This window comes from Accipiter gentilis, chromosome 15 (assembly GCF_929443795.1).
Source record: "Accipiter gentilis chromosome 15, bAccGen1.1, whole genome shotgun sequence".
NCBI classification, from domain to species: Eukaryota; Metazoa; Chordata; class Aves; order Accipitriformes; family Accipitridae; genus Astur; species Astur gentilis.
Window position 1 is genome coordinate 5134131 of NC_064894.1, and position 14081 is coordinate 5148211.

General features: G+C 48.6%; 1 long non-coding RNA gene across 2 annotated transcripts in view; it reads right to left on the reverse strand.

Moving 5' to 3' along the window:
* The window catches only part of LOC126046164 (uncharacterized), a 38167-nt gene extending 34430 nt beyond the window's left edge, over positions 1–3737 (reverse strand). For both annotated transcript variants that reach the window (XR_007508240.1, XR_007508239.1), the window contains exon 1: positions 3393–3737. This is a non-coding gene — a long non-coding RNA (uncharacterized LOC126046164). The remainder of the gene's footprint in view (positions 1–3392) is intronic.
* Between the last annotated feature and the right edge of the window lie 10344 nt (positions 3738–14081).

Genomic DNA, 14081 nt, shown 5'->3' on the forward strand with positions numbered 1-14081 from the left:
CCGTGGGTACGTGTACCAACACTGAAGCCTTCGTAACATTGCTTGAACCAGTACCGCGTGTCCAAACCTCCATGCGGTTCTCAAATCCTCTGCTCACCCTGTCACGCCTCAACGGCCAAAACGCAGGAACGTGCTTTTCAGAGTGGAACTTTCAGATCTGTCCTTTACCCCAACAATAAAATCAGGAGTTTGGGAAAGGACCGGCTGCAGCAGAAACCTTTTTGTACAATACAAACTACTAGGACGAGAAGCGTTCAGGTTTAAAGCCCTCCTCGGTCTGCTTTCATTACCCCACTTGAATGCCTTTGCCCCTGTGGCGATGCCATCCGTGCTTTGTCCAGCGATTTCAACAGGAGAGGCTCAGCCCAGGACCTCCTGCCACCCAGGAGAGCAACACATTCAAATCACTCCTCCAAATCAGCAAGATGACCTAAAGAAGAGCCTTTGGAAAAGGGGACCCCGCTCAGGCGTCTCGTTCCAGGACAGCGTTTGCAACCGCAAATAATACGAATGGACCGACACCTTCGCCCAGCTAGACCCACGACCCAAGCCTCTACGAGAGCTGGCCTGCGTGGCAGACCTCTCGCCACGTGTCCCGGTGGTCAGCTGAGGCTCTCTGCTCCTTGTCCTCCGCAGTGGCCGGAGGACACCTTGCACGGCCTCTCCCTGCGGGTCATCCAGACGGAGCAGGTGCCAACCCCGGGCTACCGGGCGTGCGAGCAGCTGCAGGTCGGGCATCTGCACGCTCCAGCCCTTAAGCTCCCCTGGATTTCTTGCCTCCTCCTTCTGTCAACTGTACAGAAAGTACAGACACGCTGTTGGCATATTTATCTTCGCTCAGCTTTCTAAAGATTCAGTGAAACGAATCGCATGCAGCACTTGTATCTATTGTGCTAAAACAAACAAAACTCAACCACAGGATCTCTTCTTAGTATTCAAAGCACTTGCACGATGGTGGACGCAGCCCTGATGAAAGCGCTCCCTCGGATGACCCCCCCTCCCCGGGGTTTAACAGCTCCTAACCCTACGGAGCGGCAGGGCAGCGACTCGGCTGCAAACGCTGCTTGAACATCGCATCTGACTTTATGGTTAGGGAAGGGGATTCCAGCTACAAAAGCAGCATTGAGAAAATAGCTTAGGAAAGTACTTAGAAAAGCAGCACTGCCAGCGCTCTAACTTCATAAGTAGATTTATAATTAAGAGTAAGAGCTATTAATTAGTTTTCAATGGTAACAGCAAAGAGCTAATGATCTATTAGGAATCACAGACACCGCATTTAACATTTAGTATTTCCCTTCCTTTGCATGAGGAAACAGATAGACTTACACATTCAACATATGACACAAGAGGTCTTGACACACGAAAAATATTGCTAGTGATATTGACCTCACTGGGAAACCTATCCTTCGGAAAGTGAACATAATAGAAATTAATCTTTACCCAGATCTTTCAATAGCAACCTTATACGTAACGCTTCCATTCTCGGTATCTATATGAGCCTTGGTTACAACAAAGCTATGGACAACAGCCATAAAGCAGGTAGCATGCGTTTGAACTCGGGTCTATTAGGTTTGACTTTAAGAGCCAAGATTTTGGGGGGGTTTGGGGGAGGCGGGTGGTCATTGTTACCTTCTGCAATCAACCTATTTCAACTCAGCCTTCTCCACCCAAACAGCTGAAGTTTAGAAGAGCTTAAAAGAAAAAAAAGGGGGGGGGGGGGGGGGGGGGGGGGGGGAAGTGAGCCGTTGTGGTTTGACTCACCGCAGACACAGAAGTAACCTTCAAGGTTACCTTGCCCTATGTGCAGCCTCAGGAAGGAGAAAAACACAGTTTCAGCAAAGGAATTTCTTGCCTGGCTGGAGGCCACACCCGCCACAACAACTGATGGCAGGAAAGCATTTGGATTCACAACTCTACCCGTAGCACCCAGCCGGAGGCGAAGCAAAACTTTCTCATTTTCGGCGAAGAAAAGAAACTCTTGCTCAATAAGTAGCAATTATGCTGCAGAATTTATATGCTGAGCACGGCTGAATGTACGAACACCAGATCAGTCAACCATAGCTTTAGCGCTTTGAGTATGATTAACAGAATGAACTTTCAAAGGTCAATTAAATGTCAACACATTTTAAAGAGATATTCTTCTTAAGTTGGGGCGATGTGTAACAGTACCTTCCAAAGCTGCTGTGCCACTTTCACCTTAAAATTCTATCCATCCTATCCTTACATGCGCAGATATAAAGATGATAACTAATTAACCCTGGACAGAAAATAATGGCTATTTACGCTCCTGGCTTTCCTATCGCTAAGCTGCCTTTATTACTTGTGCCTAACCAAGTACGCAGAGACACTCTTCTCTCTCTCTTTCCCCAAAATTTCATTTCAACTGTTCAGGGTGCGAGTGAAGAGAGAAGAAAAGGAGCAAGAACAGTTTGAAAGTCTAATGATTTACTACATGAAAATGAGAAGAGGCTTTTGATATGCAATTGAGCTGCCTGGATGTAAATCTGGAGGAGGGGGGGGAGGACTGTAACAGAATTAATTATGAACACATTAATCATGATTTTAGTCAGTGCAGCGATACACCTTTCATCTTTTCTCAACATTTCAGGAAATTCAAATTTCAGGTAACTAGCTCAAGACATCTTAAAACTAACGTTGAAAAGCCGAGTACAGATCCATTTAAATCACCTCTCGAACTGGATGCTCAAATCGTTAGGTTTTTTTTTTTTTTTAAAAAAAAAAAGTCTCCACCTCAGTACAAAGCGAAAGGATCAGAATCCCGGCCGAGGCCTGACACCACCACCGTCAGGTTCGGACCCGAGCGGCGTTCACCCCGGAGGATCCGAAGGGATCCCTGGGGAGCGGAGAAGAACCGGCGGAGACCCCCGCTCCGTGCGGCTGCGGGAGGAGGACCGGCCGAGGAGTTTTTCCCTTCCCCGGGGGCAGCGGCCCCGGCCCCTCTCCGCAGGCAGGTCCGTGACTCCGGGAAGTTTTGGAAAGGGAATTTCAGCCGGGATTTCCCCGCCGGCACCGGCAGCCGCACGGCGGTTCCCCGCCGGCTTTGGAGCCAGGTAACCCCCGGGCGCCGGTTCTCCCAACAGACCGGGGCCGGGCCGACAGACCGACCGTCAAAAGTTTCGAAAAAAGTTCCCGGAGCCGGGGGCTGCCGAACCAACCCCGCACCCGGCTCCCTCCGGGTTCACCCGCCCGTCCCCTCCCCGCCGCACCTGCGGCCCCAGCCCGGCGCCCTCCTCGCCCACGGCAACCGCCCGGCAGCCCCGGGCAGGTGCCCCGACCCTCTCCCTCCCCTTCCCTCGCCCGCTGCCCCCGGCCGCGGGCGGTGAACCCACCCCGGCCCCCGCCCCCCCGGTCGCCGCTGCCCCGTTCCTTACCTGGCCGCGTCCCGCCGGGCCTCGCCCAACTTTCCCACTCCGGGCGAAACTTGCCGCGGGGCCGCTCCCCGCCGCCTTCCTCCTCCTCCAGCCCGTCCCGTCCGGCGGAGCGGAGCGGGGGCCGGGCCCAGCCCCCCGCCGGGCCCTGCCACAGAGGCGGGGACGAGGGGCGGGGGGGGGGGGGGGGGGGAGACGGGCCGCCCTCAGGCGCCGCCGCCGTCCGGGGCGGGCCGGGCTGGGCATTGTCCGCCCCCGGAGCGCCCTTCCCGGCGAGGGGAGGGCGCAGGCTGCTCCTCCTCCTCCTCCCCTCGCCATGTTCTTTGTTTCTCCGGCTTTCCCCGGCCGTTCCCCCCCACCCCGCCCGCCCCGCCGACCAGCGGGCGCCGCCTCCCCTCAGCCGCCCGCCCGCCCGCCCCGGTCGCAGGTGACCGACCGACCGGACGCCGCCGCCGCCGCCGCCGCGAGGGGATCCCGTGCCCGCTCCGCCAATTAGCTTAGGGGGAAAGGGGCAGCCCCGGCCAATGAGACGCCGGGGAGCCGGGAGAGTCTCGTGTGTGTCCCCCGCCTCCCTCCCTAGGGTGAGCCAATGGGGCGGAGAGCCGCCGGTAGGCCCGCCTCCCCGGGAGCGGGGTGGGAGCCGCGGGGCTCCGGCCCTGGGAGAGACGGCGGTGGTGGGTGAAGCTCCGGCGTGAGGAGCGGGGGTGAAGCGGGGAGAAGGAGCGAGGGACCACCGCCGCCGCGACTCCCTGACCGCGCCCCGCCGCGCCTGGGGGCCGGCGTCCCCTCAGCGGCGCGGCCGGGCGGTGGGTACCCGGGCCGGCAGGGCCCTGCTGGGCCCCCCCCGGCTGTGCCGGCCTGGCTCCTCAGGTACTCCTGTGGGGAGGTGGACGGGGGGGGGGGGGGTAGAAGGCAAAAACAAACAAAAAAAAAGGGGCTGGGGTCCCGCTGACTTCTGGTAGAGAGGGGAGCAGTGCCGTTAACCCGGACGGAACCGTCGTCTGCGGTGGTTGTCTCCGCCAGGGACGACAGCCGCCCCGGTTAGCCCTGCCACCGGTTCTGGAGCGTGAGGAACGCACAGGCCCTGCTCTACCCGAAGAGTGAGCGGGAAAGGTAATTCAGAGGTGAAAGCCGCTGTCTTGGGGTCTCGCTGCCTCGCCCACGACTACCTTACGCTCGTGTGGTGACCCACAAGTGTACTCCGCTCAGTCCTACCCAGTAAGTCACACGCCCCCCCGAACTGGGTGTATTTATTGTGTACTCTGGAAATACATAACCTCGTTGCTTGCTGCTTCAACTTCCGTCATGTTGGCCCAGGCCTCAAGTTTGGGCAAATCTTTTTTTAGGCCGTCCTGATCCTCCTTCCTCCTGGCTGTCCTTCCCAGCCCTGCCATCAGGAAGTTTCACCGGTACATCCCATAATTTAGTGCCAAGTTTGTGGGTGAACCTGTTGAACTTCGGTGTAACGCCTGATCCTTCTGGACCTTCCTTCTGCGAGGGAGCATTCCCTCTGTGGCATCTCCCTTTACCAGTTTCCTACCCACCCTGCGGCACCTCGCCAACACTTGGGAAATCATGTGGTTTATCCCACTTTCCACTTACACCTGGAAATCATGTGTTTTATCCTACTTTCCACTTACACCCACCTGTTTCGTTACTTTTTCCTTATACATTTGCTCTCAGTCCTTAGCGACTAATGGTGGCAGACAAGTAGTCCGCAGTTGCTTGCTGCTGATTTTGAAGGCTGGCAGTACGAGCGCACTGGTGGCTGGCCCACATGGGCTTCCCCCTGCCTGGGAAGAACATCTTCAGTGACTCTTGCCCTTTGATGAGGATTGCCGTAGTCGGAGTCCCCTGCCATAGACAAAAGAATAATAGACGCTAATTCTAGCTCGTATGCCGTACGCTATGTTTTGTGGCCATGAGAGAGCCGTCAATATTACAATTAACAAAAATAGATTTGGCTAAACTTGGATTTTTCTCCTGTACGCAGCACAGAGGTCCTTCTTTCTCAGCCTTTTCTCTTGAGAGCCAACTATCAGTGCATAAACACACTGGTGCCAGCATCCTCTCCTGTGTGCCTCAAAACATAGCCTTAGCTTAGACTCTTTGCTGCGATTCTGTTTGTCAATGAAGATCTGACCTACTGGGCAGACTTGGTACCTTTCTGGTGTATGAGGGTTTTAGCCCAGAAGTTCAGGTGTTGTTATTGTCTGTAAGGCTTGTCCTTCTGTCACAGCTGGGCACAAGTTCAGGGACAGAGCCCGGGCACACCACTGTGGCACAAGCACCTTGCCAAGGACAGTCCTGCCCCCAACAACCTACAGCTCAAATTGGACAAGCTTTAAGAGATGCTGAAGGAACAATGACATCTAGTACTTATACACGGAGTAGTTATCTGAGGATTCAGCCAAATCTCAGCAGTGTAGCAGAGAAAAATTCCAGAGTCACTCCGATCCATGCTCCACAAGTCCCTCCTGCAAAAGCCACATCCAGCTTCCCGGTATGTGGGTAAAATAAGATGTCTGTTGGTCACAGCAGATACATAGGTGATTTGCAACGCCTTTATGAGCTGCCACTGATTGAGCTGTGGTAATTGGCCGTGTTCCTGCTCACAAACCATTTCAAATGTGAGAAAAACATTTCCTAAGCTGTTTTCACAGGGTAAGAGGTGTATGCTAGCATCGCATCTCACTTCTGCCGTGGTGCTAAGAGCAGGGATGGGCATTGCTCCTTGGCTGACGTCCGATAACTCCATCAATGGTAAGCGCTCAGCAGGCTTTAACACCCAGATGCATCGATCAGAAGGCTGGGTTAGCCCAATCTTGCTGACCTTTGAAAAGCTGAACATTCCTGGTTTACACTTAAAAGAGCTTGGTAAACATATAAAGTTCAATCATATATTTAAGATGTGCGGGGTTATATTTACTAACTTTTTTCAGTCACAGTTTATTACTGTAATATCTGTGAGGGAAAGGTATTAGTCTCTGCCAAATTAAATGCTCTTTGAGTTAGAAAAAGCTGTGTCGACTTTGTTATGGGCATGTTTCTCACAAATGCAGTAAGTCAATGGTCTCCTTGTAGTGATTAATAGAGAAGCCATTCAGAGGCCTTGGGGGGGTTGGGGTTTTTTTTTAATTACCAAGATAACTTCCTCATCAAAACCATTGCTCAAAGACAAAACAACTGTGCTTTACTCACTTTCACTGCTGTAGTGAGATGAGAAACTGTTGATATATTCTCCCCAGAGGTCATCAGAACTACAAACAAGGTTGTAGGCCTAGTGTATACATGCAGGCTGGTGGACAAAGCCCAGGGTTTATTGTACTGTAAGAGAAGCTGAACAGAAGGGAAGGAGGAGATTAAACAAGACATTTGGAAAGAAGAGGTACCTACCCTCCATGGCATCTGATTTGCGGCAGAGCTGCTGTGTGGGAGGCTGGGAGGAAGAAAAAGCACAGTCATTTGATTTTAGTTTTTAATAAAGGACAAGCACGCTGAAACATCAAGGGCAAAACCAGTGGTATCTTTTGCTCCTTCTGATCCAAACTAAAGAAATGTGGCTCAAATCCCCTTTGAGCCACTACTCACGGTCTCACAGATTATTTCCACCAGAAAACCAAGTCAAGGGTAGAGCTGGGAGCGGCACTGACAAGAGTTCTGCTTCCTTGTAGAAGAACATACCTTCTTTGATACTCATTTAGTGCTCCTAGCTTTCTTCCAGTCAGTTTTCTACCAGAAAGATTCCTCGTGTTTCTCTCAGGCCAGCATTTCCCACCCTTCCCTTGCAGCTGTGACCGCTTGTCTCTGCCTCTTCTCTGGCTGTTTCCAGTCACAAGCAAGCAACACGTTCTGGCTGATGTTCTGTTCCTGAGTAGCACGGCCTATATAGTCTGAGCTTTTGAGTGAAATTAGTATTACACCATTTTCCTTACTCCAAAAACGTTTGTACTAAAAAAGTTACAAAGTTAGGCACTCCTCCAAGCGACATGTTTCAGTGGTACCAAATGATTTTCTGCATAGTCCAACTTTCAGAACAGCTCTTGGTTTTATAATGTCTAGCACAAGAGGATCTGATGTGGGTTGGCTGATAGATACAAGTATAATGAACCTGCTTAGTGAATAACTACTAAGATTGGGCAGTTCCACTTCATTTCTGATTGAAACAATAATTCAGAAAAATACACTGTTCCCAAATTAGTTTTCTTCATGGTAATGACGGTTTCTCATCTGCAGGAGATGTAATGTGAATATATAGCATGCAGGCAAGAGAGGTTACATCTTTGCCCTCCGCTATTGTCTTCAGCGCTGGAACGCAGCGATGGGTTTCTTTGAAAGCACAGCAGACAGCTTTTTAAAGTGGCCTCGCTGGTAAAGAGCACAGCAGCAGATGTCCAATTCGGTACTTTTACCATGCACACATGGTAGTGAGCTACAGTTAGGGAGCTGTATGTAGTGTTTAGCCTTCAAAAAAAGATGATCAGACTAACTCTAATATTGTCTTGCATTTTTGCTGCTCTGGACTTCAAAGTAAAATTAACACAGCTTAGAAAATACTATTTTACAATTTAATCAAAAGTGACTTTTAGACTTCAGATCCCAAGTATAACAGAATATTCTTCTTGACTGATTCGGTTCAATTTAGTGCCTCACAGGGATGCCCATAATATCGCCAGTATTACCAGTTACCCTCTTCTCTCTCCATATACCATAGTTTAACTCTGTATAGCATAGTAAAAGAAATACATGCTAACAAAAAAGACCTAAATTCCCTAACAAAACGACTAGATACGATGTACTGACCATGACGGCATATGCTTGCTATCTCAGGTGACCTTCACTGGACAGGGCAACAGTTAATTCCAGAGAAATCCTGTGGCTGAAAAAATTAAAAAAAAATAAAAAAAATCACCAATTCTCAAAAGATGCAGAAGCTCTGTCTGTTTTCAGGCCATGTTATCAAACCATTTGCAACTTATATTTGAAACAACAAATCCCTAAATTAGCGAGCAAATCGATGTACAGATACAGGCCCAATAGCTTCAATGCTTGTGTTTCCTTCACAGTAGGTATTACAGCTCTTCTTTTGTCCTAACCTGGTAGCTTTGGAAGGGGCTAGGGATTTTTCCAGTAGTTGTTTTGAATTGCATTCTGCTATTGTCTGATAGCATCATTAGCTGAAACCTTAGCCATGAAGTCAAAGTGAAGCCAGGCATGAGGAAAACCTTTAGTACTGAAGGCCAGCAATAAGGGCAACGTGACTTTGAATTGTTGTTTAAAGAACGAAGGGCCCAGTTTTGCCATTCTGGCATCAGAGGAATTTTCTCTTTATGTTGTCTTGCTAAAGGTAACAGGACAATTTAGTTATATAAGTATAAAGCAAAAAAATCTAATATTCAGAGGCAAACATTTAGGTTATAACTAGAAATTTTTCTAATACATGTCTTTGAAGACACAGACAGCAGTTCTTCTGGTACAAGATCTTACATATTTATTTAAATTTGAAAAAAGTTACATTTGTAATATTGTAAGAGAACAGTAAATGTCTGTAGCTCTTTGCACCTTCTACCAGGAATAGACCAGAAAATATTAAACATTTAATTTCCTAACAAATTAAAATTTGGAGTAGAGGTGAATACAGAAACAAAAGAGGGGAGAACATGAAATACTGTATTGCAAGAACTGGGATTTATTCATTTTTGGACGCTCTTGTGACGGTACATGTATGTAAAGTTAAGAGACGCCCTGTGCGTGAGCTTTTAAGGATCAGGGCCCTGTGTACATTGGAGAGGTGCCATCAAACAGCATGAACTAACAATTCTGGTTTGCAATGCAAGCTGCTCAGTTCACACTTATCGTATGAGTTTTGTAAAGCTTCTCTTCTCTAGCTGAATGTCTGGGACGAGAAAGCAAAGTAATTAGTCCACATCCTTTGCTTTTTTCCGAGATAACTTTTCTCGTCGACTAAAAGTCTTTTTTTTGCCAAAAGATACTTTCAAGCTCCAGGCTTTCCATACTGTTCACTAAAATGTTTGTACAGTAAGTACAGTATGAGGAGCGAACAAGTAACACCACAGTATTTTATCACATTATTGCTTTGGTAATATTGAATCACTGAACATGTCATTCATGTTTAGCGTATTATTTTCTATAATAAATTACCAGTAAAAGTAAGCAGTAGCAGTTTTCTTACAAGTCTAGCTGGTGGAGTATAATTAAAGATTGTATCATGCAGGGACAAAAAAGAGTTGAATTAAAGAGTGTAACTGTAATTCTTCCATTTCCTACCATGTGAGTGCTCGATTGTATGGCTTTCTTTTAATGTAGCTTTTACAAGTAATTTTCTTTAAAAATTGGAGGAGAAAAACCCCAAAGCATCCTAGTGATACCTGTCTGACATTGGCACAACGGGGGTGAAACCCTTAGGTTCCCCATAGAAACCACAGCCACTTGAAGCAGCCTGTGTTTGCTGGTAGGAGTAGCTTATTCTCCGTAGATGGACCAGCACAAGAACAGCTCTGCTCGGTGGGTTTTAGCAGTAGCGGCAGCCACAGAGGATTCAGGGAGCTTGGGTGTCACTCCAGGACCTGCCACACTGGGTTTTCACATGACAGCTCTTCCACCTGCTCCTCTGGAGGATGATCCACTGATCCACAGCGCTTCCCTACCCGCCTGCCCCTGCCAACTGCCCCAAATCTGCCTCATTCCTTCCATTTCTTTTCATTTGGTTAAGGTTCTTGGAGATCTGCTGGTGCAAAATGGTGCTGGAGAGGCAGGTGCTCTTCCCAAACACTGCCTGCGAGACAGATCGGAACAAAAGAAGAATGAACCAGAAATGGGAACAAATCTGCCTGATAAGTGACGAGCACCAAAAATAAGTGAAACCAAAGACATGAGATCCATATCCTCCCATTACACCTGTAGAACTGGTAATGAACCTGTTTTTCAGGTCTCAGTAGTTGCAATAGCAGCAGTGCTGAATTTCTGCATGTCCTTCAGCTGTCCACAACAGAAAATATGCTTTATGGGCAATCGCACGTTTTCAAGTTAATCGTCAGGAAAGTTCTGGAGCCCACTGTTGCTTTCCTGCAGAGATGCTTTCTAATTTAGTCAGTGGGGTAGGTCTCTGACGGCTCTCAGACACGAAAGGGCCTAGAGATCACTGTGAAGAGGCAAAGTTGTGTGTCTGTGCTGAAAGGAAGGATGCAGCCGGTGTTTGGTGAAAGACCTCTCTCAGCCGAGCTGCGTGTCTGCTCAGGCCCTTATCCCACCCTGGTCTCCGCATCCCACCCTTGTCTCTGCATCCCGCCCTCGTCTGCGCATCCCAGCCTTGCGTCTGCATCCTGCCCTCATTCTCAGTCACTGAACGTTTTTCCTCTCGCTGGGGGTTTCACCTGGAGCAGCTCTTCCAGACCCAGAACAATCTGCTTGGTTCTCATTACTTTCATAGTCACTTCATAGCAGGTTTCAAAAGTGCATTAAACTGACAGCACTGTTGTGCTGGAATAGCTGGAAAATTTCTGTACTAAGGCTCATAGCACTGCTTTAGCTCACACTCCCATCTCCTAGAAGCCTGAGTTTTGTTAAAACACACTACTCAAAAAGTGAAGTCTAGAAACATCATACTATATCGATTTGAATGGAATCTGCATTTTTTCCATCAGCGGAATGATTTAATACCTGTGTTTATTCAGAAAGGTTGGGAATGAGCTGCTGTGGCAGTAAATTAACAATGACAAGCTCTGACTGCCAGGCAGTGCTGTTTATAGTAGGTCATTGCTCTCCTCAGTGCTTGAGACAAATATTGGATTCATTGGGGGATCTTTCAGCAGAAGGGTAATATGTTGAAAAGCAGCTCTGTCAAAGTGACTTTGCTGTTGAACATTTTCTAGCAGTCACAGAATCTGCAATCTGATTTATTAATTAAATCGTATCAGCACATGCTCTGAAGAAACCAGCATGGCTGAACTATGTGCCTGTTAAGTGAGATTAAAGGACATGACAAAAGTTTGTATACTATGCCTCAACCCACATTTCCTGTAAAGGATACAGCTTGTTATTTTTCAAAAGATGCTGAATATATTTTCTTTATATCTTGGTTTATTATGACCCGTGGGAGCAATTGTAAAACTGAAACATGCAAGAACTAAAGGAAGAAAATAGCTGCACTATGCAGGAGGAGCTGGCATATCCTGACTGTATTCTCTCTCCTATGAAGGAACAGATCGGAAGATACTTTGCCAGATTTTCTCCAAAAGGAACACATACTTAGAAAGAATCTTTGCTCAAACATTTGTCAAGTAATTTTTCAAATAGATTTATCGAGCTAAATGACCCATAAAGAGCAATAAAGCCTGTCTTAACATGAACAAAGGAAAACAGAATTAAAAAAACTATTGATTAATTAACATGTAGCTGAGAGTATCATCCTATGACACTTCTATGGGATTGCTGGAAATAGCGCCTAGTCCCACAGCACGTGACACATATCTTGCAGTCTGCTCTGTGTTGGGTAATTATAATGCACTGAGCCTGTATGTTCAGGTTAGTCCTTGATAGGCAAACGATTCCCTGAGCCCCAGCAGTTAACACTGTGCTCCCCACTGCAAGCCCCCAGCACACCCTCTCCTGGCATCCGAATTTTTGTGCCGCTGTTGTGTTTTTGCACCAGTCCGTCCTTCCTCCTGGAACGCGGGGTCGTTACTGCGCAGCGCTGCCTCGCTGCCAAGCGTTGGGCCTCCTGGCCAGCCCACTGCAGACCCCCCTGCACACAGAGCAGCAACATGGAGATAGCTAAATAAATCCCGAATTACTCATTCAGGCACTGGCATGTAATAAAATAAGCACTGTTTGGTACTGCAGTAGTTTACTGGGTATTACTGCGGTGCCAGGGTACTGCCTAGCTCGACTTTGACCCATTCTGTATAGTTACTGTTGGAGTGGGACTTGTGGACAGCCCATCGGCCGTCTTTCCTCTGCTGGAGAGCATTTTCTTGGCTCCTCCTACACCTTTTTCTGATCCTTTTCTGCCACACCAGAAAGAAAGGCAGGGGCCTTTTTCCAAGTCCTTCTTTCTTACGGCGGGGCACTGTCTAGGAGCGCTCGGTTGTCTTTGATTCCAGCTCCACTGCTGTTCCAAGTCCGTACCTACTTCACACAGCCTGTGTAATGTGGTATTTTGGGCTATGGCATCACTTGCTAAGCCTCCCGACAGCAGAAAGCCCACCTCCACGTCGCACCGCGCTACGGCGGTGCCGCTGCAGCCGTGTCCCGGCCGCTGCTCGCTCGCTCCCCCATGGGAAGCACAATCCTTCTTCTCCCACTCCTCCTTCCCTGTGCGGGGCAGATGTCTCGTATCCGGAAAGACACATTGCAATTGTTCACCACAGTTGTGTCTGGTTTGCTTCGGCTGCCCCTACTTCTGGTCACACCTGCCTTTTGCCTTTGAGGGCGTAACAAGAAATTGGTTTGAATGTCACCCCCTCCGGCACCAAATCAGTGGCAGAGGCTGCTGCACATACCCAGCCTTCCCCCTTGACAACAGCCCATCCGCATCCTTCCTCGAGCATCCTCGTGACAGTCCACCTTCAGAAACCACAGAAACCACAGGAATATCGCACAGCGTTGCATAGCTCTTGGCATTGAACGTGAACGTGCTTGGTGTGACATTTTGCCAAGAGTGGACTGGGATTTCATACAGCAACTCACCGCAGGTACTTACACACTCTGTTGGACATGAATGCTTGGCGAGACAATAAGTTTTGCCTTGGTGTAACTGGCACAAAGCACCGATGTGCCAGCGCCTGCAGGAGCAGATGGCTTGCCTATTTTCCTCCAGACATTAAGGCTCCGAACCCATGCCACATCCCTTCCCCAGATTCACAGAAAGCTGCAGAGGAACCGTCTCCTGTCAAATTTCTTCTGCCTGGCAGGACTGGCTCCAAACTCAGCTATCCACATTGCATAGTTCATTTCTGAAAACTTCTGGTCCTCTAGAGTTTAAAACTAAATGCTGAAATGGGGAGGAAAAACCCAAGCAAACCACAGCATGTGTGATTAAAAGCAAGATGATAAGCAGCGGTCCCCGAGAACTGGAGAATCCCTTCTCTGTTAATTACCAGGGACTTGAATGCAGGTCCCATCAGCGGGCAGCAAGGCAGCTAGCAAGGGGCTGGGTACAGGTGACCCAGAAACACCGAAGCTGGGGAGAACTGGAACACCAGAGCTTTCCTTGAGTTTCTGAAATCCAAGCCTGTCTCTCACACGTTGCCATACAGAAAGGATGCTGAACGACCATTTCCAGCTCCAACAGGAATTTTCTCTGCCCTTTTGACAACTACCTGCTGTATTGCCTCCCCAGCTGGAAAAACAGGGAAGATAGTTCCCTAACTCAATAGGAAGCTCAGGTTTAAATTTAGTAGCTGCTTTTAGAAAATACTTCTGGGTTCTTCGACAGGCGGCTTTGTGTAAGTACTTCTGGCTATCACTGCTGTCTCCTTAGGGATGAGGAAAGGCTGTACCAAATATTCAGGATAAGAATAGCAACAGAGGACTGATACTGCACTTGTGTGCTGGACGGGTGAGACAAACGTCATCTTCCTCTTACCTGCCTTCGTAAATCATCTGTCTCTCTCTCCCTCGTTCTTTTTCTTAGTAGTTTTCATAAGGAGTGGTGATTTTCACCTTATATGA